Source organism: Hyaena hyaena, unplaced genomic scaffold, assembly GCF_003009895.1.
Source record: "Hyaena hyaena isolate Hyena2069 unplaced genomic scaffold, ASM300989v1 scaffold_838, whole genome shotgun sequence".
Lineage (NCBI taxonomy): Eukaryota > Metazoa > Chordata > Mammalia > Carnivora > Hyaenidae > Hyaena > Hyaena hyaena.
Genome location: NW_024081465.1, coordinates 281,671 through 307,219, shown reverse-complemented (window position 1 = coordinate 307,219; position 25,549 = coordinate 281,671). Strand labels below are relative to the sequence as shown.

Below are 25,549 nucleotides of genomic sequence, written 5' to 3'. Positions count from 1 at the left end.
AAAAAAAAAAAAGAAAATAGTTTAACCTACATATGTATATGCCTATTGTATCTATTTTATTTTCTCTCTTTCCTGTAAACTAGACTTGACATATAATATTACATCAGTTCAGATGTACAACATGGTGATTTCACAACTCTATAGGATCTACTATGCTCACCATGAGTGAGCTACCATCTGTAACCATACAATGCTGTTATAATATCATGAAGTGTAATCTTTAGGTTGTATCTTTTATCACCATGACTTATTCATTCCATAACTGGAATTCTGACATTCCTGTTTATGCATTTGCATATCCTCCCTTCTCATTTCACTCTGGTAACCAGATATTTCTAGTTTTGTTGTTCTTTCTTGCCATTTGTGACAGTGTAGATAGACCTAGAAAGTATTATGCTATGTGACATAAATCAGACAAGAAAATACAAATACCATATAATTTCATTTATATGTACAACAAAACAAAAACAGAAACAAGAGGAGAGAAATAGACCCATGAATATCTTTTATTTTGAATAAAGTCCATGCATATCTTGAGAACTATAAAAATTCCAATGTTCCACATGTTCCATAATGTAACAAGTTTGTAACAATTTTCCAATCCTGGCTGAAGACAGGAAACTGCTAGATCAAAATCCAATGATCTTATGGCTCATGACATAGCAAATACCCTAAACTTCTTGATAACTCTAATTCACTTTTCAGCCCCCCACCCTCAACTCCTAAAGGTAGATGCTGCACATGCAATGGGTTTGTGTCACATCTGTGAGGCCTTGAGCATAGGAGACCCTAGTATCTTAAAGGAACATCTAGCATATCAGCTTGACCATTGCTGTGGAAGGAGACATATGTTTTTGTGTCCAAGAAACAAATATGTCCTCCATCCACGAGCAAGATACTACCATTCTATTCCAAAGCTTTAAAAAAAAATGCACACGTGCACGCACGCACACACACACAGGAATGACATTAGAATAAGAAGTTTCAATGTTTCTATACATAATCTTTGAAGAAACTTAAACCCATAAAGAAGAATCTCTTAATGATATCCACCAGTCAGCTTGACCCTCCTTTGGCTCCTGCATAATTTTCCCATGTGTACACGACCTCATCAAACACTAATCCTGTCATTAATCTGATGCAGGATCTTGGATAACAGCATGAAACATTTTCCAAGGCTATGATCAGCAAGATTCAATGCAGATAAATCAGGTGACCTGTAGCATTCACTTGTGCAATGTCTCCGTGGGTACTACATTCAACCAGGTAAAGAAATCCTAATACCCATGATGGTCTACCCTAAATTTCTGTAGTGAGCTTTCTAAGGGAGATTGGTGAAGAAACACCTGGATTGTGCAAAATCGTATGATATACATGTATTAAAGAAGATGAGAGGATTTTGTACTCCTTACCCAGGCAAAGTAGGTCCTAGATATCATGAAATCATGCCACATTGCAATAAAAGGGCTGATATTACAAAACAGATCAGAATAGGGCAGGTGTTCACCAACCATCTACAGAGAATATTAAAAGTACAATACAGAGGTAAAAGGTGGAGGACACAGTATAAAATGAAACAGAGTGGTAATCACAAGGACAAAAATACTTTGGATGGCTCTGAACTTAGGTGAAGATATGGAAGAGACACTGATCCTTTGAATGCACTGGACTTACTGCTTATTTCTTACCAGATGAAAATCAAGGAAATGCTGGTCCAGTTCATAAGGTCCCAACACGATCTCAAGAAATAGTAACAAAGCTGTATATAGCAAATGTTTGATTTTCTTTGGGTATCCAGAACAGTACCCAGAATACATTTTCTTTCATGATGTTTTGCTGCTCTTTTTGTAGTGATGTACAGAGGAAAATTAAAAACTCAATGTATCTGGAAGATTTTAGTTTAAGCTCCTTCCAACCAGGGTTGATGGGGCTAATCTAAATGGTCTGGGAGTCACCCAAGATGCACATTGTACCACAATGGCTACATCCCTGGCCACTAGAAACATATAAAAAATCATGCATCCAAAATCATGGCAGAAATCTTTTCACCCAAAAGGTATCATTGTAGTTGGGACTCCTTTAGAGAAAATGACCAACGGGTTGACTACACTCATTTCTTTGGCAAAGCAAGTCTAGAAATCAACCTACATTCAGTAAAGAGAGAGATAATGGTAAAAGAGCTATTGGTTTGCCAAAGTTCTACATATGTTAGAGTCTAGGACATGAACTTACTGCTTTTGCCAAGACCTTGCAGACCATTTTGCTATGGATATAGAGGAATAAGCATTCATCTGAGAAAAGAGGTGCATTTAAGGCTTTTGACATCAAAATTGACATTGAGCATGCCACTTTGTGAGATTTCTAACCATCACTAGAGGTAGAAAAAGACAGAAATAACAAAACTCTGATCACGCTGATGTTAATCCATGTGAAGAAATGACTTACACAAGCAAATGAAAAGAAAGCACAACACAACATTTTCGGAATACATTGCAATTTGTTAGCCATGTTGGGGGAATAAAAAATCTCAGTCAGTACACAAATCATACAACACAGTGATTTTTAATACATTTCTGATTGAAATTGTAAAGATAATGGTATTTTTAGAAATAGAAAAAGGATTGTGTATCTGTGGTCACAATATGAGATTTCTAAAAATGATTTTATTTTTTATTTTTAATTTTTATTTAAAAAATTTTAATGTTTTATTTATTTTTGAGAAAGTAGTAGAGACAGCATGAGCAGGGGAGGGTCAGAGAGAGAGGGAGACACAGAATATGAAGACAGGCTCCAGGCTCTGAGCTAGCTGTCAGCACAGAGCCCAACATGGGGCTCAAACCCACGAACTGTGAGATAATGACCTGAGCTGAAGTCAGATGCTTAACCAACTGAGCCACCCAGGTGCCCCTAAAAATGATTTTAAAAACTCACTAATCATGAAAAGGAAGTATAGAGGACAAACATTTATGTTTCTTGATCTCAGTGGCTTATAGAGATTCCCTTGAGATATTCACTTATGAACTGTACATGTGAATTTACTTAAAAACTCCTCATCAAAAAAAAAAATAGAAGTAAATAGGTAAGTATCAATGTACATATACTGACAAATTGATATTAAATGTAGAAAGTAATTTTACACTGTGACTAGATTTTAAAAGCATGCTTCAAAAAAGCATGTTTTAGTTTCTATCTAAAGCAATACACAATGTTCACAGACATAGAATGAAATGTAGAATTATTTTCTGAATACAAATACAAGAAAACACAAGTAACAAATAAAAAAAATAGGTAAGGTGTAAGAAAAACATGATAAATCCAAACCCCAATATCTTCATTAGAATATTAAACATAAATAAACAATATATTCCTGGTAACACTAAACTTTGCTTGAAGATAGTACATTGGAATGTTCCTTAAACTATACCTAAAAGAGGATGATAAAATTGGAAAAACAAACAAAAAAGACGAACAAAAACCAGGTAGTTATAACCAATCAAACAACTAGCAAGGCAATATATCATACAAAATAATCTATAACAAAAAAGGATTTTGTAGCTTTATTAATAGTGTTATGTTCAATATCAAGTTAGAATACTTCAATATTTTACTTTATGGATAACAAGCAATCTGTGTGTATGCATATTTATACATACACACACTATGTGTGTGTGTGTGTGTGTGTGTGTGTATAAATACATGTATATAGGGAAATCTTTTTTTTTTTTTTAGCTAATGAGACATAAAAACATTCATCATGGAGGACTGACAACATAAAGATAGTGACATAAGTATTTCCCACTCCAGTACTTCTCAGAAGCAGCTCAAGTGGCAACTTATTTGTGTTACACATCACAGGTGGGTAAGCATGAATTTCCCATCACACAAAAGCCCCTCATGTCTATGAGACAGCAACTATCAAATCATTTTGTATACACACAAGCAATAAAGCTATAGCATGAAATAATTTATGACTAAAATTAATAATGTGGCATGCAAAAAAAACCTCAGATATGGTTTTAAAAAAAAAGAGAGACATGATAATAATAATCCTTCTCCAGACATCCATACCCCTTGATCCTTTCAGGCATCTTAAAAATAGTTGACCAACAATAACATGGGTCTAAACAGTGTGCGCCCATTTATACACAGATTTTTAAAAATATAAATCCAATGCACTACTGTAAATGTGTTTTCATTATAGTTTCCTTAATATTTTCTTTTCTCAAGCTTAATTATAATACCATTTATAATACAGACAATATATAAAGAATGGGATGATTAAATGGTAATGTTCTAGGTAAGGCTTCGGGTCAACAATAGACTATTTCCATGGAAAAGTAGGTATGGTTTTAAGTTCTGGGGACTCAAAAGATACACACAGATCTTCAATGGTGGAGAGGTTAGTGCCCCTTTTCCTACACTGATGTAAGTGATCTTGGTAGTTTAACTTTGGACTTTCCTCTAAATAAACACTCTGATTTAGAATCATGTCTGAAAAGTGGTATTGACCTACTGCTTCCTGCTGTGAATTCTCTTATTTAGATTTGCCTTTTTATTACATAGTTTGCCAACTGTTTACATCTTCCAAGTTTTTATCCTTTATAAAGACTCTGGTTTTTACTGAAGGGAGTATTAAAACCAAAAGTCTTTCCTCATTCATTACATTCCTAGGGTTTCTACCCAGTATGTTTTCTCTGATGTTAAGTAAGGGTTTGGTTCCAGGTAAAGACTTTGCCAATATTCTTAACATGTGTAAGTTATCTCCCCAAGATGTGTTATCTCATATTCAATAGCTTTGCTTACAAGCCAAATCTTCACCACATCCTTTACATTTGTAAGATTTCATTCAGTATGCTTTCCCTGATGTTCAGAAAGTTTTTAGTTGTGATTAACAACTTTGTCATTTAGTTACTTGTGTGTATGTGTACACACACACATACATACATACATACATAAATCAGTCAGCCTTCTCTCCAGTATGTATCTCCTTAGGTTGATAAGTTTTGAGTGGTAGTTAAAGACTTTGTCTCATTGCTTAAATTTGTTAAATTTCTTCACATTATGAAATCTCTGCTGTTGAGGGAGTTTTGAAGACTAGTTAAAAGCTGTCCCAGAGTTGATAGTCTTCTCTCCAGTAAGGATATAATGATATACAATAAGATTTGAGATTTCAGGGGCGCCTGGGTGGCTTAGTCGGTTAAGCGTCCGACTTTTGCTTAGGTCATGATCTCTCAGTTCGTGGGTTCGAGCCCCGCGTCGGGCTCTGTGCTGACTGCCAGTTCAGAGCCTAGAGCCTGTTTCAGAGTCTGTGTCTCCCTCTCTCTCTGACCCTCCCCTGCTCACGCTGTCTCTCTCTCTCTCCTAGAAATAATTTTTTAAAAAATATATTAAAAAAAAAGATTTGAGATTTCATAGAAGACTTTTCCACAGTTTTTACTTTTATACTCGTTCTCTAGAGATGGAGTTCTCTGATGTGTATTAGGATTTGACCCGATTCATGCTTTTCCCACACTCATTGCCTTTTTAAAGTTCTTTCTCCACTATAAACACCTCATTAATTACAGAAGATACAGTCCTCACTAGAGGCCCTCCTAAGAACACAGAACATAAATGCTTGCTCCAAAGTTATTATATGATAACTATTGAACAGTGATGTTTGGATAAAACCCTCCTGTGTTTATCAAAATCAGAGACTTTGGAACAGGGGGATTATGTGTTGGTGGAAGAATAATGAATCCTATACACAGGACTTCTCAAATCAATTGCATTTTGAATTTTTATCTTCCTTTTCAAATCTCTAACTTTCAGAAATGTTTCAATGAATGATTAATCCAATTTTATATTTGAAATGCTTTCAGTGATTACTTCTGATATGGATTAGGTAATTTTCCAGAATTTCCAAATGTTCTTCCAGAGAATGTGTATGTTTAAAAATGGATTTTTGGCTTTTGCTTCAAAGACATTGTTCTGCAAATATAACTGACCTAAGGCAGGGTTCTCCCCAAAATGTTTTCTATCCTTGATCTCTTCTAGCAGTAGGACTTCATGATGGGTAATCGTCCGTATTTGGTTATACCCAGTATAAGATACTTTCTGCATTTCATTACCCCCATTTTACCTTCCTTGTAATTTCTTAAGTATGAATACTCTGGGCCACAGCTTCCACTTCTCCTCATATCACTGTGCCAAATGACTCTACTTTGCTTGTCTGCCAACAAGCCTGGGGTGTTATGGAAAGATACAACTAAAAGATACAAAAGAAGTCATTGCAGTCACTACACTGCCATGCTATATGTAAAAATGCTAATATGCAAAATTAATACCCATGATAGAACATCAACAGAATGGAGAAATAGGAAGTACCAGGATTTTTCTCTGCCGTGGAGACAAAATGTAGACCAAAGGACCTTCTTGAGTGTTCCAGAAGCCAGTTAGAACACAGTACACCCAGGCAAGTATAAAAGAAAAAGATCCACATTGAAAAGACAAAGAACATGTAGAACATTGTCCACAAAAGCTGCCCACCTTCCCCGACACTCCATGGCAACACTGTGAGAAAAGTCTTCCCTCTATTTAGAAGAGAAATAAAGGAGTGACCTGTATGTTCAACGATCTGATTTCTTTGCTGTCCTGAGGGTACTGTTTCTGTCATGCATGAAAGGAATAGAAGGAATAAGAGCTCCCTCTGGATTCACTGTGGCTGCTAAGTCAAAAGGTGAGCCTGAAGACATAAGAAAGTATCACAGACTCTAAAAAGTAACTACACTTTTTAAACTTGGCAATTGCAGAAATTCAGACATGACAAATGCCCAGAACACGTGTCACTGTCCCCAGAATTACTATAATCTGTGTTCTTCTGTAGGAAGAAAGTCCATAATCCATGGCTTAAAGGCTGTTTTGTTTTGTTTTGTATTTTCGTGGGTTTTTTGTTTACTTGTTTTTTAAATCCCAAGTGTCAACCAAAGATATAAAGGGATACAAAGAAGTAGAAAATCATGCTCCAATTGGAGGAACAAAGTATATCTCCAAAACTGGCCCTAAATTAATAAAGCACTATTAATTGCCTGACAAATAATTCAAAAGAACCTTCATAAAGATGCTCATAGAGGAAGAAGAAAAATAGATAAGTAACTAAATGAGAGCAGGAAAACTTTTCATAACCAAAATATAAACCCAAGGAAACAAAGTATAACCAACAATGAACAAGACATTGGGAGATGAAGAGTATAATTACTGAATTTAAAAATACACAAAAGGGGTCAACAACAGACTTGATCAAGCAGAAGAAAGAATCAGACACCCTGAAGTACTCGTGTTAAATTATCTACTAAGAATAAGAGGACAGAGTCTAGAGACTCATGGGACACCAACAGATGATCCAATATGTACATTATGGGAACCCCTTAGGAAAGTGGAGGGAAAGGGGGCAGAGCATTTACATGAAGAGCTGAAGTCTTGTAAGTGGAAAGAAGAGACAAATGCAACAAGCACAGTAAATTAACAGGAGGTTAAATATCAAGACGTGAACACAGTGACACCTCATATTAACCCATCAAAACTCACAGGTGAGAAGGGAAATTTGAAACCTCATGGCAAAAACAACTCATCTCTTACAAGAGAGGTCCTATAAGATTAGTACAGAGGTCCTATAAGATTAGTACTGGGGCTCTCAGTAGACCTTATAGGAAGAAGTGCACAGGCTAATGTATTCAAGTATTCAAAGTTCAAAACAAATCCACTAAGGGGAGCCTGGGTGGCTCAGTTGGTTAAGAGTCTGACTCTGGCTCAGGTCATGATCTCACCATCTGTGGGTTCGAGCCCCATGTCAGGCTCTGTGCTGACAGCTCAGAGCCTGGAGCCTGCTACAGATTCTGTGTCTCCCTCTCTCTCTGACCATGCCCTGCTCATGCTGTCTCTCTGTCTCTCTCAGAATAAGTTAAAAAAAATAAAAAATAAAAACATATCCACTAAGAATACCCTACCTGACAAAACTGTTTTCCACGAATGTAGAGATGGGGACTTTCCCAAATAAAAAGTCCTCAAAGTTTACAAGTAGACCTGTTCTACAAGAAATGTTAAAGAAAGTCCTTTTGGTTGAAATAATAGGACTCTAAACAGTAACTGAAACCACATGAAAATATAAAGTTCTCTGTTAAATATAAAATTTTACACAATTGGGGCATCTGGGTGACTCGGTTAGGTAACCAACTTCAGCTCAGGTCATGATCTTGAGGCCTGTGAGTTCTACCCTCATGTCGGGCTCTGTGCTGACAGTCAGAGCCTAGAGTCTGCTTCAGATTCTGTGTCTCTGTCTCTGCCTCTCCCCCATTTGTGCTCTCTTTCTCTCTAAAGGAAAAAAAACACATTAAGAAATTTTAAAAGTACACAATTGTGGAAACCTGTCCTGTTGTAATGAGTTAGCACAAGTCACTGTAATTTCTGTTACAATATTTTTTTTCAGTAAAAGTCTAAAAAATGCCTCTTTAGCACATGCAGGAGGAGGTTCAAATATTCACATCATGACCCACTTCTGAGTACGACAATACAATTAGCAGTAAAAATTGGAGTCTAAGATATGGCCAGTACCATCTTATGCCACTCAATGTTTAGAATTGCCATGAATCCACAGAAATGATGGTGGTACCTTAAAAAAGGGAGGCTAAAACTGAAAAGGAAGCCTCATGAGGTATTGCTCTACATCTACAAACCCCTACTTTCTTCCATTACTGCAGGGATCTGAATGCCAGTCATGCAAAGAGCAAGCTTCCAAGAAAGAGTCTTCAAAGGAAGGAACAAAACCCTGAGTGTGGTTTGGGAAATCTGGAAGAGGTGATCCTCACCCAAGAAGTGGAGGTGCCCCTAAGTCTCTAGTATCACATCCCTGTACAGTTCCCGCTGACTGTGACTCAGGCATCCCCACTCCTCCTGAGTGAATTCTATGGCCACATCCCTGAAGGTCAGCAGTCCCTGCAACAAATATCAGAGTTATCCAGTGGCCATGGTAGTGTTCATAACGGTACCGAAGATTAAAGAGAGAGTTAATGTCACCAGGTAGACTCCAAGAAATGACCTTCACTGCTTACTTGCTTGTACTCACTCACCTTAGTCCCTCATTTTACTTAACCTCTTTTTTCTCTCTTATCTTTTACTTCTAGCAAAACACCCCATGGACACAGTCTCCTGTGATGAAAACAGAAAACATTCAACAAAATGTAAAGTCTGCCCTAAGGAACAGCTTGGGCAGGCCCACTTGGAGCTTAACCCCTGACTATACGTATGCAGATGGATGATGGAGTTAACTCATGGAGTGAGGACAGTTACCCTGCGATATCAAAATCTCCACCCAAGGAGGAGCACAAACCTCACTTACATCACATACAAAGTATGCATAGAAGTGTTCTCTTAAGGCACGTGTGCCACCTTATACCCAGTTCTACAGAAGATGACAAGGCTCTACTTCCCAAATTTCCACTCAATCTTAAATAAAAGGAAATCATCACCACACCCCCTTGCTCTGTATCTCTCCTTTGGGAGTTAATCCCTCTGATCTGCTTATTGGCTGCAAATCAAGGTTCCTTTGTGTGACAACCCCAGCTGCTCTACTTTCTATCTAGGAATGTTTTCTTTGAGGATTTTAAGACACACAAATAGGTCAATTATGTGATTTTTGTTTTCATTTTCTGAAAATATAAAGTAGTAAATAAAAGGGTATTTCTGTGACCAGAGTATGGAGTAAAATAAAAACTTCTTTGGGCTTCTCCCCTGCTTTTTTTATTCTATCATGTTTTGCTGTTTTCTCCTTTTTCTCTCCACTAGTGATGAGACATTTTCAGTGGCAGAACTTCAAAAGAACAGATGATTCTTTCTACTCAAGGAAACCCCCATATGTTATCAACTCTACAAACAGCTGCCTTAGCCTTTCCTACGTCCTACTAAATTCTCAACCGACCAACCTTCACTCAGAGGTATGAACATCTCCATGCCCTTATTCAGCAGGAAGAAGCTACAGATGATGAGACCTTCCATCTTTAATGACCTTAAAGATGTAAGGGTCAAAGTTGTTCAAGACGGAGGGGAAATGATAAGGGACACAAAGTCAAGAGATATGTAGCTTCAATGAAATTTCCTTACACCTTGCAGCCCAATGATAGACACGTGAGACGTGCAAACATGCCCTTTCTCAAGGAACTCATAGCTGCTTTAGAGCCTTATTTTTTAAAGTGAATTCTTTAAACAGGCAGAGTATGACTTTCCTTTATCAATGGGTTGCAAAGTGTAAGGAAATTTAATTGAAGCTACATTCCTTTTGCTGTTGTTCTCATCAGAGACTACAAGCAAAGAGAAACTCTGAAGAAAGAGATTTCCAGTTGAAATGTGATGGTTTCTGCACATTGCTCAATAAATCTAAGATCTTTAGGAATTATAGGGGGCAGAAATGGACATTATAGGGGAGACATCTGGCAGAGAGCACCAAGCCAATTAAAGACGTGCACATGAACGATAATAAAACCAATTGCTATCAATGCCTAAGACACAGCAAAGGACACATGATCACTGTTAAATGAGATTATCAATATAATTGTGAAAATACAATGGATTTATACAAAGTTCAATCACATATAATTTCAGTAGAGGCTGCTTTGAGGCAAACAGACTTGAGCAATGGATTGTAGAGGGGCCCACAGGGCCCGTCTGGCTGAAGAAAGGCAGGCCAGTGGGTGACCCACCTCAAAATATCTATAGGCCCTAACTAACAAATGGGCTACTTACAACCAGGCAGAATCACCAAATAAGGGCAATTCTATGAGTCACCATACATCCTCATCTTCCCCCTGCAAAATCAGCCCCAACTCACTGCCTCATGGCAGGCACCCTCTCCTCTGCTGTCCTGCCCACCACTCCCTTGAGGTGTATTCATAAGTCTAGCGTCCTATTGTGCCACAGGTGATTTCTGTTCACCACTCATGCTCTTGGCTTCCACAGGATCATCAACCAGTATTTGGGAGCCCCCATCTGAATGGAAGAAATGTCACATGTAGAAACCTGTTTTCCTGTCCTGTGAGGTCTAGTATATTTTAAACGGTGTATCTTTTTCACATTTTACAAGCCAAGACTACCCTCCCCCACCCTGCTTTTTTAATGTTCCAAGTTATTCTGGGCCTCGGATCCATCCAGTGTATTTTTGCATTTATGGTTTGGTACCAACAGGTGGTTTTATTGTAGCATGAGGCGAGGATGTGTCGGCACCAAGTGTCACAATGGGGTTGTAAAGAGTGACTGGGTATATACCAGGCAGCTGGAGAAGGTAAAGGCAAAAGGGAGGCCTTCAGAAGGACTCTCATATGCTAAAGAGGAATCCTAAGATACTGGAGCCCTTGATTTTTCCTTTTCTTACTCCTGGTCTACAGAGAGCTACTAAGCAGGGAACTAAAGGGAAATCTAATGTCCTTGACTGAAATCCCAGGACCAGACGCCATCAGAAAAAGGATTCTTGGACTCAACGCCTTCCCCTTTGGATCTGTCCTAAAGGGGATGTTTGGAATACTTGCAGGACTTTCTTTCAAAGTGACAAGTGTTGATGCCCTACTAAAAGCCGGGTTGGAGAATGTGGAGAAGACTCCAGGTTATAGGGGAGAAGACTTCTAAAGACTTAACCTTGAGTATCATTCCTGAGAAGGTTTTAAAACTTAGGTGAAAACAGGCAGAAACATCAAAAATACAGAAATCAATTTACAAATTCCATGCAATTTCTAAATGCGTGGAATTTTAGGGAGAAAGATGACATGGCCTCCGACCTGGGACACCAGGCTTACCTGAGAGCTGACCATTTCTTCTTCTTTCCAGTTGTCCTGTAGATTTCTTTCTCAGACGGCATTTGTTGAGAAATCACAGCTGCATCAGAAGAAAATGCCCTTAACTTGTGGGGATGAGCACTGGCTGTTATATGGAACCCAACTTGACAATAAACTATTTAAAAAAATAAAAAAGAAGAAAATCCCCTTAAAGGCACCAAGAGAACTTCTCACGAGAAACGTGCTCACTGGCAAGTAGGACTTTCAAATAAAGAAGGGCCCAACTTCCTAGTTTTTTTGTGTCAGGAGCTTATCAGAAACTAAGACTACCTACCTGGAGACCAATGTCTGCGTTTTCCTTCTGTAGAGTCAGGGGTTTCCACTACCACAGAATCTCGAGACTTCTTCTACACCATAGTAAGGAACAGTGTGCTGTGCGGACCTAATCCTCCCACACTCACATAGAGGAGACCCTGTTACCTCTCCTTGAGCAAAAGGCTGCACTCAACTCTCATAATTTAATGGGAAGCCTTCCTGCTTAACCCTGGCCTCACCTGGAGGTAGGTAGAATCACCTGGAGCACGTTAACTAAATCGACACTGTTTCCATCGACACTAATTGAAAGAATCTGAGGAGGGGCCACACAGCAAGTGTTGGTTTTGAGACTTCACACAGGAACCCACTGGTAACCATTTGGGGAAGTAAGGAAGGCTATGGTTCTTATCAGGATTTAAACCCATTTCTTCTCCACTGATCAGAGCTTCTGGACATTAGGAAAAAGAGAGTTACAAATTTAAGAGCTGAATACACTTTCAGCTCTTCAGCCAGCCTTTTCTATCTCTTCCTCATTCTCAGTGACTGGGCTCTAAGGAGTTACAGGATTCTTCCCAATTCTCCCACTCACTTGGCTTGGAGAAACTACTCCCCGCACTGGGAATAAAACTGTCTCACCTGAGCTACACTCTTAGTGCTGAACCCAATGCTACCACGCAGCCCCTGCCTCAGAGATCTGAAACAGTTTAAAGAATATGGGTCTCTGGTCTTGGCCTGGGCAAACCAGTAATCTTTGTCAACGAACAGCCTCTGGGCCTCAGTAAGACAAAGGAATTCAGTGAAGTCATGAAGATAAAGGAGGACATCCCCAATCTTCGAAACCCACCACATTTGCCAATTCCTGATCTCCATGACATTTATTCATCCGATGACACCACCAAGAGCTGCCTATGACCCGGGGTGACTAAAGGGAGCCACCTCTAGTTACCTCCTTTCGTTGGAAAGAGTCCTTCACATTTTCCTTTCATAGGTCTTTCTAAGGATGATGGCATCATCATATTTTACTTAGATTCCCATCCCACATCCCAGCGCTACACGTCGGAATACCCATTGGCCTTACATGTCTCTCGTCTCAACTAAGCAGTTAGTGAGGACACTCTCACCACAACACAGGCACAGAACAATGTTTGTGATGCTTCTGTAGCTGGAACCAAAAAGCAAGAAACACAGAATTGGAGATACAGAGACAACTCAGAAATAAAACAAATAGAAGTGATTTTTCTACATACAGTCTCAGTTGTGCAACCTGGGACAGGGGTCTTTCTCCACATGAGGATGTCATATGCTAATTCTTTACCTTGTATATTTTCTATGTCTTACCTGGGGCTACAAGATAACTACGACTGGAATTTGTTTCTCCTACTTATGGGGTGTCTGTTACACACATGTGTACATACATAGCATGTGCATGTTCACTTCATACACACAACAAAACAATACCTCCACACCCCTTATGAGGGGGGGCACATACCTGGATTAGCTGCCATGGTGGCATGCTTTAGAGTCCCTGGATATGTCCGGACTGGGCCATTCAAACTAAAACAGATTTAATCAAGCTCTGTGCCTTCTGTAAGGGACCCAGAAGGGAAAGCATTGGGAGAAAGGAGACCTGGTGGCTCACAGGGCAGATTAAAAAGGTTTGATCAGAAGTCGCATTATCTTGTGACTCTGTAGGGTGTTGTCTAGGGAACGTACTAGTGAGAGGGGCTGGTATCAGTCAAGACCCTGTAAAATGCCTGTCTAGGAGCACCGGGGGGCTCAGTAGGTTAAGCTGATTGTTCTTGATCTCATAGTTCATGGGTCCAAAATCTGTGTTGGGTTGTGTGCTGGCAGCAGAGCCTGCTTGAGATTCTCTCTCCCCCACTGCCCCTCCCATACTTATGTTCTCTCTCTCTCTGTGTGTCTCTCTCTCTGTCGGAATAACGAAATAAACTTAAAAATATACTGGCTGTGAAAAATAAATTCCAAATAGCAGTTTCATGGAGTACTTTAGCCAGAAGTTCACCAGTACCCATATAGAATCACTAATATATCCATCATAATATCACCATATTCACAAAGAGGACAAAGTGGTAGAATAGATAAACCAGGGGGGAAAAGATGACACATAATGTAAATCCTAAGGCTGCTGAGAAAATGGATTACTAGGTATGTTATGCCATTGCGTTAGTACATAAGTGACAGATTCCTTCAGTTACCTACAAGCTTAAAGACGATAGTTAAACATCGCTGGTGGGAATCACACTTCATTCATCACACATCCCTGTTAACACATAAAACCATCATGTTTATTAATTAAAATATATTAAGTTTACACAGACTAATTTATGCATTTCAAATCCACCCAACTCAACAAGTCCTTGTTCAATATACAGAATACAAACGTTAAAAAGACCATTCATGTGCTGACATAATGATGTGGGAGTAGTCTTTCCATAAATTTGAGGCCTGAGGTAATTCTTGAGACATGTGCATGTACAACTGTATGCCATTCTTGGGAAGAGGTAGCTATCCTCTTTCTGGTGTCTGTGAAGACGTCTTCATGGCAGCTGTAACAACTCATATGCCCTCTTGCTATTATGAAGATCTACCAGTACTTCACTGGACTGCCACCTCTTTTTTCTTTAAGACCATATCGTGAAACATTTTATTTCTAATATTGAGAAAGATTTTAGTTTTAATAAATGGAGAAGCATGGTGTTCTGAACACCTATTCATGATAACTTGCATCAATCTTATAACCACAAAGAGTATCTCCATTTAGACTTTCTTCACATGTTGTACATCATATCGTCCTTTATCTTCCGTGGAAAATTAGATACGCACGACTCCAGCCTAATGAAGAAGGGCATGTCTTATCTTTGATGCAACAACAATCAGCCAATGGTTTCAAATACCTGCTGGGAATAAATGAATAATCTGCAGTGACTTGAGAGGAGAAATACATTAATATTTGCTACTCACTAATCCCAAACAGGGTCAATGTAAAAAAAAAAAAAAAAGAAAGAAAGAAAGCACATTATGAAATTAATTATACCTACTCAAAAACACATCCACTGTATCTTTGGAACGAGAATAGCACCTACGTTTTTTAAGTGTTTAACTTTCTCCTATTCCCTACAAGTATTTTGATATAGTGTCTGAAGAGAGTGACTGATGTACTGCTATCTACTTGATTTCTGTAACATTATTGACCTTTGATGTTCAATTTAATACTTTGGTCAGTCTATCTTTCCAGTTACTTTCATAAATACACTCTCTGGTGTTTGCTAAAGGGTATTGTAAAATGATGGTCTTTCCTCATTCATTACATTTCTAGGGCTTGTATCAAGGGTGCATTTCATGATATTGAGCAAAGATGGAATTCTAGGCAAAGGGGAGGCCACTGTCTTTCCGTTTCACAGTTTTGCTCCTATGTGATAACTAGAATGTTGAGTAAGTTGTGACTTTCAGGGGGAGCCTGCCACATTGTTTACATTTGTATGGTTACTCTCTAATAGGAATTCTCTGGTGTCCAGTAAGGGCTGAGGGTCACGTACAGGCACTGACATTCTTTTTACATTTTCAAGGTTTCTCTCTTGTGTGAATTCTGTGATGTCTGGTAAGGTTTGAGTGCTTGTTAAAGGCCTTGCCACATTCTTTACATTTGTAAGGTTTTTCACCAGTATGGATTCTGAGATGCTGAGTAAGGCCTGAGTGCTCGCAAAAGGCCTTGCCACATTTCTTACATTGGTAAAGTTTTTCTCCAGTATGTATTCTGAGATGTCGAGTAAGGCCTGAGTGCTCACGAAAGGCCTTGCCACATTTCTGACATTCGTAAGGTTTCTCTCCTGTATGAATTCTGAGGTGTCCAGTAAGGTTTGCGTACTGGCTAAAGGCCTTGCCACATTCTTTACATTTGTAAGGTTTTTCTCCAGTATGAATTCTGAGGTGTCCAGTAAGGTATGCGTACTGGCTAAAGGCCTTGCCACATTCTTTACATTTGTAAGGTTTTTCTCCAGTATGGATTCTGAGGTGTCGAGTAAGGCCTGAGTGCTTGCAAAAGGCCTTGCCACATTTCTTACATTGGTAAGGTTTCTCTCCATTGTGGATTCTGAGGTGCTTGGTAAAGTTTGAGGGTTGGGCATAGGACTTGCCACATTCCTTACATTGGTAAGGTTTCTCTCCAGTCTGGATGCGGTGATGTCTAGTGAGATAGGAGTGCCTGTTAAAGGCCTTGCCACATAGTTGACATTTGGCAAGTCTCCCTCTAATGTGGATTTGCCCATGTCTGTTTAGTGATGGGCAGTCCTTAAAGGTTTTACCACATTCTTCACATGTGTATAGTTTGTCTCCAGCACGCGCTCGCTGAGGTTGAGATAGTGTTGAGCGCCAATCAAAGACGGTGCCACAGTCCTTAAAAGTGTACCCTTTCTCTCCAGGACCAATCGTCTTCTGTGTATTTAGTCTTGGTGACTGACTAACCGTGTTTCCAGATTTATTACATGTGTACGCGTTTTTTCCCACACAAATTGTCTGATGATCGCCAGCACTGGAGGTCAGCTTCAGACCTTTCCCTCGTTCGTTATATTTACAAGGATTCTCTTTCTTTCTTTTTTTTAATTTATTTATTTATTTATTTATTTATTTATTTATTTTTTACAAATAGTTTATTGTCAAATTAGTTTCCACATAACACTCAGTGTTCATCCCCACAAGTGTCCTCCTCCATGCCCATCCCCCCTCCCCCCCACATCCATCAGTCCTCAGTTTTTGTCAGCAAGGATTCTCTTTCAGATGCGTACTCGTCTGTGTAATATGTTTAGATCTTTGAGACAAGACTCCCTCATCTTTATTCCATTCAAAATGGCTTTCTGGCAAAGGAGTATGCAGACATTTGTTAACGTTTGAGCCCTGGTTCAATTTCTCCTCAGATCCACTATAAACAGCAATTCGATGTCCATTCAGAATCGTCTGGTAATTTTCTAGGGTTGACTTTGTGACGCACCCCTCGATTCGATTCCACTTAACACTTTCTTCTTCAGTTTTCAATCTATGATGTTCAGAATCATTTGACTGAAAGGTCAATCCAATCCTATTTTCAACTTGGTTCAAATTTTTATTTTCAACATGAATGAGGTCACTTTCCAGATTTTTCAGATTTTCTTTTGACAAATATTTATGTTTGAATATTTGATTTGAGGTTTTGGTTACTGAAACACACAGCCTGATAGAAGTAGCTAACTTAAAAGGGGAGGTTTTTGCCAAATACTTGATATTTTTCACCATGTGGGGCAGTGAGATTCTTCTTATGGGCAGATGTCTCCATTTGGATATGTCCTTCCTGATATGTTTCATGCCCTTCACTCTCCCCATTGTTGTCCCAGTCTATCATTAAGTGTAAATCATTCTCAAGGCCCCTATGTTCCCCCCCCACTGACACTGTTTGGAGAGAAGGTTCTAAGGATGGCTGTGGCAGGAGACTCTGGGTGCATTGTGAAGATAAAACTGATAAATAAAAATACCAAATAACAGGAAAGTAAAATCATCCCACTTACTACTCGCAGATGAATATACTGAAGATCTCTATTATACAGCCTTAAAATCATCCAGATAAAGTCAGGTAAATGGTTCCTCCGTTAACACAAAACTTGCACACAGCACATACAGCCAAATAGATAATTTCGTAGCATTGTCATGCTACAGTGCAAATCATTTTCCTATACCTCAATAATACCTCAAATAATCAGTAACACACAAGCCCAAAATTACCACCGAAGGAAACTTAAACATTAAACTAAAATTAGCAAAGTAGGATACAGAAAAAGTAAGACCACATTAACCATAGGAAGCATTGGCTTTCAGAAAAGATCAACACTGATAGACCTATCAATCAAGTAAGAATGAAAGAGAAGAGACCAACTTTACTTACAGCAGTGAAGTGAAAGCAGACTTCACTGATACCACTGAAGTATAATTATACCTAATACCATTGAAAGAAAAATGAGTATGAGGCAACAATGACTAATTATATGTCCACATATTGATACCAATAGATGAGAATGAATTCAAAAAACGATATAACCACCTATACTCCATCACGAAAAAAGGATCACTACTGCCAACAACTAAGTAGATTGAAAGGGGAATGTAGCCAAAACATGGAAAGAGCCTAAGTGTCCATCCACTGAAGAATGGGTCAAGAAGATGTGGTTTATGTATACGATGGAATACTACATGGCATTGAGGAAGAATGAAATCTGGCCATGTGTAGCAACATGGATGGACCTTGAGGGTGTTATGCTGAGCGAAATAAGTCAGGCAGAGAAGGACAGCTACCATATGTTTGCACGTATAGGAGGATTAGGAGGAACTTAATGGAGGACTGTGGGGGAGAAGAAGGGGGAAAATAGTGGGGCAGAGGGAGGGAGGCAAACCATGAAAGACTCTTGAATGCTGAGAACAAACTGAGGACTGATGGGGTGGGGTAGAGGGGAAGGGGTTGATGGGCTGGAGGAGGGCACTTATTGGGATGGGCACTGGGTGTTATATGGAAACCAACTTGACAATAAAGTATTTAAAAAAAAAAAGAAAGAAAGGCTAATTTAAAAATAAACAAAAAGAAATCCAAGAAACGAAAATCCCAAACTAACTCCAAAGAAGGGAAAGTCCTATGTCTCATAAATTCACTGGATAACTCCAACAAACGTTGTATGAGAAAGTACTGTAAATCTCCTCAACTATTTCCAAGAGGTGAAGATAAGGGAAAACATGAAAATACTCTTTGTCATACCAGAAAGGAAAATATGAAAATCATCTCTGTGATATCAGCATTATCAGGTTACAAAATCAACTGTAATGAAGGCTACAGACTCCTAACAAAGTATCTCTGTTCACAGATCACAGGATCTATAGAAAACTCTCATGAATCCTTACTTTTATTTTGTATTATTTTGGTCAATGCTTGTATTATTTCTGCTAAATTTTTTACTACTTTTGATTTTCCTAATTTTAATGGTATAAATACTTCAGATAAGGAAAACATGAAATAAATAACATTACACCAAAAGGAACTAGAAAAGAAGACAACTGAAATTTAGTAGAGGAAGAAATAATAAGGCAACATCTGAAATTATTTTATTTAGAAAGAAAAGTGAGAAGTAAATAAAATAGAGATCAGACATAACATTGAAAGTAATGCCCAGTTTAACGAGAAGAATAACAAAATTGGCAGTGCTTCAACTACATATACAATGATATACTAACAAGTCAAATAAGTAGGAGAGAAATCCACTGGGGTGCTTGTGTGGTTCACTTGGTTAAGCATCTGATTTTGGATCAGATCTTGATCTCAGCGTTAGTGAGTTTGAGCCCTGCATCGGGCTCTGTGTTCATAACTCAGGGACTGGCCTTTGCTTTGGATTCTGTGTCTCCCTCTCTCTCTCTGACCCTCCCCTGCTCATATTCTGTCTCTCTCTCACACAGAAGGAAATAAACAAATAAAAAAAAGATTTCCACTTAATTCCTAAAAAAGCACAAGTTACTAACACTGAAGTATGACTCTTGAGCCCAAGAATTCAGGAATCTTCTTATACCTATAAGAAAAATAAAAGTTGAATTCAAAGTAAAAAGTCTCTCAGCACAAAAAAGCCCAAGATCACATGCATTCTTCGGTTAATACGGAAATGTAAAAAAATAATAACTAAAGACAATCTTTTCAAAATCCTACAAATAGTGGAAGAGTAGAAACATTCAGAACTATCCTGTGAGGATATTACTCTGACTCCAAGCAGGATAAACACAATATAAATTAAAGAAGTCTGGCTTGTCTGATAGAAGTCTTGTCACTCTGGCTTTCTTTTGACATCCAGTTGCATGGTATCTGTTTTTCCATTTCCCCACGATTGCCAATCTTCAGGTGTCTTTATGTCTACATGAGTCTCTTAGAGGAAGCAAATCGTTTTGTTGTTGTTGTTGCTGTGTTGTTGTTTTTACCATTTTGATACTCCTGGATCTGGATGTCTGTTTCCTTCCAGGATTATGGAAGATTTCTCCTATTATTCTTGAAATAAATGTTCTGTTCCCTGTCCTCTCCCTTTTTCTCCTGACCTCCATAATAAAATTATTATTACACTTCATGGAGACTCTGAGTTCCCCAAGTGAATCCTATTGCATTATTCTTCTCTTGTCTTTTGCTTAGATTCATTATTTTTCCCTTCTAAGTGTCAAAGTCATTGCTCTTTAATTGCAGCCTGCTGTTCATTGCTAAGCCTGTTTCCAATCTTCCAATTTTTTGAGAGAGATACAGAGAGTGAAAGCAGAAGAGAGGTAGAGAAAGAGGGAGAGAAAATCTCTATCAGGCTAGAGGCAGTCACTACAAAGATCAAGATGGGGCTCCATCTCCCAAACTGTGACATCATGACCTGAGCCAAATTCAAGAATTGGATGCTTAATTGACTGACCCACCCAGGTGTCCCTCAATCTTGTTCATTGCATTGTTCACCTCTGTTTGATTCTTTTTTAATTGTTTTAGCTCCCTGGTACAGTTATCACTATTATTTTCTCAACCCAGAAGTATCCTTATGAGTGTTGCCTAAATTCTCCATCAAGTGTGTTACTAATAACTGTTTCACTTAATTTTCTCTTCATGGCCATATCTTGTTCTTTGACGTTGTAGGAATTCTGCCATCTTGGCATTGTGTCTAAGGTTCTGCCTTTCTCTGTATGTTAGAAAAGACAATTATGTCTCCTGCTAGATCATTTAAGCCAGTGGCCTGCAGATGTACTCTGTGACTGCTATGAACAGTGTAGGATCCCTGGCCTGAATATGTAAGTCATAACTAGATGAGCTGTGGTCTGCTTGTGACTCCAGACCTGATATCAACTCCACCAGAAATGAGGCCCTGCAAAACTGTGTGGTCAGGAAATGTGGTGTAGGCAGCAGCTTGTGCTGGTCTCATGGGGCAGGGGCAGACCTTGCTGGGACTGAGGCAAGCTTGATAGACAAAGGCACTACAAACTGAGCAAAGGGAGGTGGGGGCTTGGAGTAAGCAAGACAGATATCCAGTGTCCCTACTGAGCTACTTCCCTCAGGGGGCTCTATGTTCATACCAAGGGACAGGGGAGAGAAGGAGCTCCAGCTGGGTCTTTAGTTCCTCAACAAGCACCTCAGTGAATGTTGCCTGACAGGGAAGTGCTTCTAGTGTAGTGAATTATCTCCCGCCCTGTGTGTTCCACTCATTCTTCAGATGACTTTGCCACATTTACTAACCCCACGTTGTGCTTCTTTCCAGAAGCAGCACACTGCCCTCTTGGCTCTATCCAAGCCAAGCCTGATGATCTTTAAAACTCAGACAGGCTTTACGACAGGCTAGCTGCCAGAGCTTTTCATTTTCCAAGCCAATGGTTTTGGCGAAACTTTCTCCTTAAGCATTCCCATGTGTGCTCCTGTCTCACGTGACCTTCTCCTTGACCATGGCTCTCTGCCCTCTGCAGCACTGCAATCCCTTTCTCCCTAAACCATGTCTTTAAACTTTCTGTCCTCTTCAGTGTGAGTGGCCTTTTCTTTCCCAGAAGTTGGGGACTTGGTTCTGTCAGGGTTCAGGACCATTTCTGGGATTTTTAGAACGATTTGTCAATTATCCAGACGTATTCATGAGAACTGAGGAGTCTAGAGTTCTGCCATTCCGCTGCCATTTTTCTCCCCTCTGAATACTCCACATATGTAAAACTCATCCATAGTTTACATTTTTGGAGAATACAAACACAACACATAAAAATTAGTTGTGTTTCTGTACAAAAAATGTTTACATTTTAACATAATGATAGAAGTCAAACCTACTTTAAGACTATAAAATATTGTGCAGGAATTGAAGGAAGAAACAAATGGAAAGATATCCATGTTCTTGCACTGGAATACTTAATCTGTGAGCTATCAGTAGTGCTCAAAGTGCTCTACAGATTTAATAAATCTCTATCAAAACCCAATGCCATATTTGGCAGGTATATCAACATCCATCTAAACATTCATATGGGTTTCACAGGGTAACATATACCCAGAATAATGCCAGAAATGAAGGGCACCTTGGTGGCAAACACTTCCTAATTTAAAGCATACTACAAAGCATAGTTATCAGCTTTAAATCCTTGAGACATAAAGACAGGCATAGAAGAATGGACAACTGATGCCGAGCTAGATGTGTACTTTTCCAAGGTTAATGTGTATGACAATGAACTGAAGTCTAATTAAATTCAGATTCTGACTTGGATTTCAGGCAGATGTCTGAGTTCCCATATTTCTCTCAAGTTGCAAGTGATGCTAACATAGTCGTCTCTAAAACACACTTAAATTCTAAAACGAAACAAAACAGAAGAAAAAACAAAGGAAAGAAAAGAAAAACAAGAACTCATGAGGACTTTGAAGTTAAAGATTATTGCGGAAATTACAACTTGTAACCTCAAGAACAATAGCAACTGTTCTTGAACATTTACTACACACTATACATCGTTCTAACACTTTTCCTAAATCCCCCCCCAAAACTCCACAGTGACCGATGAGAACATTAGAATGGATTTTCATCTTAACAGAATACTTTGGGAAAACTGTAGTAATAGTGCAGCTCGAGTTTTAGTCCTAGATTATCTGACTTCGAATTCATCAATTGGAACACATAGACCACTATATGGAGGAAACCATAAATACAGTTCAGAGCACGTTTTGAAGTGAAGAAAGTAGTATAAACATGACTAAAACACAGAACTCATCGACCAAAAGAGAAGACGAAGGATACAATACAAAATAAGAAAATTAAAACTCGAATAAAAAAATAACTGTTACAGAATTGAACTGTTTTGGTCATTGAAAACAAGAAATCTCTTCAGGGGCTTAAAACGTAACTTCTGTCTTCACTATAAACACCTCAGTAATTATGGAAGCTAGAGTCCTCAACTAAAGGCCTTCCTAAGAACACAGCACATAAATACTTGCTCCAAATTAAGTATTATATTGTAACCATTAAACAGTGGTGTTTGGATAAAACCTTTCTGTGTTCATCAAAATTAGAGATCTATTTGAGGTGGAAGCTTTTTGTGTCGTCCAAACGCACCACAGAGACAACACTCACTTTGATACAACGACGTAGCTATTGTTTGTGAATCCCCTAGGATTTTCAAAAGTTTTGTCTCATTGATCTTTCCTGCTGAATTATAGTTAACATATTTAAGACAGTTGAGTATATATGATGCATATTTATATTTTTTCCTAGAACAACAGAGAACTGATAAGGAACAGTACATCTGTGACATGAGTATAGAACCAAATGGAAACTTTCAGCAGCAAGGCTTGATTGATTTACAATTTCCACTTTCTACACTAGTAACTCTAGCAAACATAAGAGAGAGCCTTCATTCTTTAAAGAGACTAAAAACAACATTACAGGACATCTGAAGTTTGATTGGAGGCTAAGTGAAAGGAAACGTAGCTCTACAACCTACCCTCAGTCCTTCTATGTGAGAAATTCTATTCTGCTGCCCTTATCTAAATGCTGGAGAACTCAGGAGTGGGGAGGCAAGATGGCAGAGAAGTAGGGAGCTCCGTGGATGGCAAAGAAAACAATCATAAAACTAATAGGCAACCGAGAGAATGGGAAAAGATAGTTGCAAAGGACCTATCAGATAAACGGACTAGTATCCAAAATCTATAAGGAACTCACCAAACACCACACCTGAAAAACAAACAATCCAGTGAAGAAATGGGCAGAAGATATGAGCAGACACTTCTCCAAAGAGGACATCCAGATGGTCAACAGACATATGAAACGATGCTCAGCGTCCCTCCTCATCAGGGAAATGCAAACCAAAACCACACTGAGATACCACCTCACGCCAGTCAGAGTGGCTAAAATGAGCAAATCAGGACTGTAGATGCTGGTGAGGACGTGGAGAAAAGGGCACCCTCCTACACTGTTGATGGGAATGTAAACTGGTGCAGCCCCTCTGGAAAACAGTGTGGAGGTTCCTCAGTAAACTAACAATAGAACTCCCCTATGACCCAGCAATAGCACTGCTAGGAATTTACCCAAGGGATCCAGGAGCGCTGATGCATAGGGGCACATGTACCCCAATGTTCACAACAGCACTCTTAACAATGGCCAAAACATGAAAAGAACCTAAGTGTCCACCAACGGATGAATAGATCAAGAAGATGTGGTATATATATACAATGGAATACTACACGGCAATGAGAAAGAATGAAATCTGGCCATTTGCAGCAACATGGATGGAACTAGAGGGTGTTATGCTGAGCGAAATAAGTCAGGCTGAGGAGGACAATACCTAAGCCATAGGTGGCTTCGGAGGAACTTAACAGAGGACTATGTGGGAGAAGAAGGGGGAAAATAGTAGGGGAGAGGGAGGGAGGCAAACCATGAGAGACTGTTGAATGTTGAGAACAAACTGAGGGCTGTTGGGGGTGGGGAAGATGGGAAGCGGGGTGATGGGCATGGGGAAGGGCATTGTTGGGATGAGCACTGGATGTTACATGGAAACTAACTTGACAATAAGCTATTTAGGACAAAAAAAAACAAATGCTGGAGAGCTCAGAAAAAAAAATAAAAATAAAAACAACATGAGATGTAGAAGTGAATTTCCAGGTTAAATGAGGTGACTTATGCCCATCTTTCAGTACATCCACCGAAGGTATTTTTTTAAATAGTTTATTGTCAAGTTGGTTTCCATATAACACCCAGTGCTCATCCCCACAAGTGCCCTCCTCTTTGCCCATCACTCCCCATTCTCTCCCCCTACCTCCATCAGCCCTTAGTTAATGTTACACGGAAAAATTATTAACCTATCGTGCAGGGATCTTGCAGGGAGCACAGAGCAAATGAAGTGCAGAGACCTGTAATGGTTCACAGTGGTGTCAGGTGCCTAGCATTCCTGAAAGGACATATAACAACTGCTGGGAAATACATGTCCAGAGCAGTAAGGACGTACATCACAAGGAAAAACAAATGTGGTAAATCCCATCCCCAGTATCATCAGTAGAATATTAAGCATAAATAAACAATATCTTCCTGATAACAAGAATCTTTGCTTAAAGATAGTACATTGGAATTTCCTAAGAACTATACATAAAAGAAGATGTTAAAATTGGGAAAACAATAATAAACAAAACTATATTTTTATAACCAATGAAACAAGGAGCAAGTCAATACAGTGTATAGAATAATCTATAAAAGGAAGGACCATGTCACTGTATTAATAATGTTATTTTTCATTATCAAGATACACCATTTCAATATCCTACTGCATGGATAACAATCTTAGCGTGTCTGTGTATTACACACACACATATATTTGTACACAAGTATAAAATATAAATACATGTATATAGGGAAGCTTTTCTTTTTTAGCTCATGAGACATAAAAACACTCATCATGGGGGA

At 38.9% G+C, this 25,549-nt stretch overlaps 1 pseudogene; it reads right to left on the bottom strand.

Moving 5' to 3' along the window:
- LOC120222067 overlaps window positions 1–25,549 on the bottom strand; it is a 120,536-nt pseudogene that overhangs the window by 16,014 nt on the left and 78,973 nt on the right.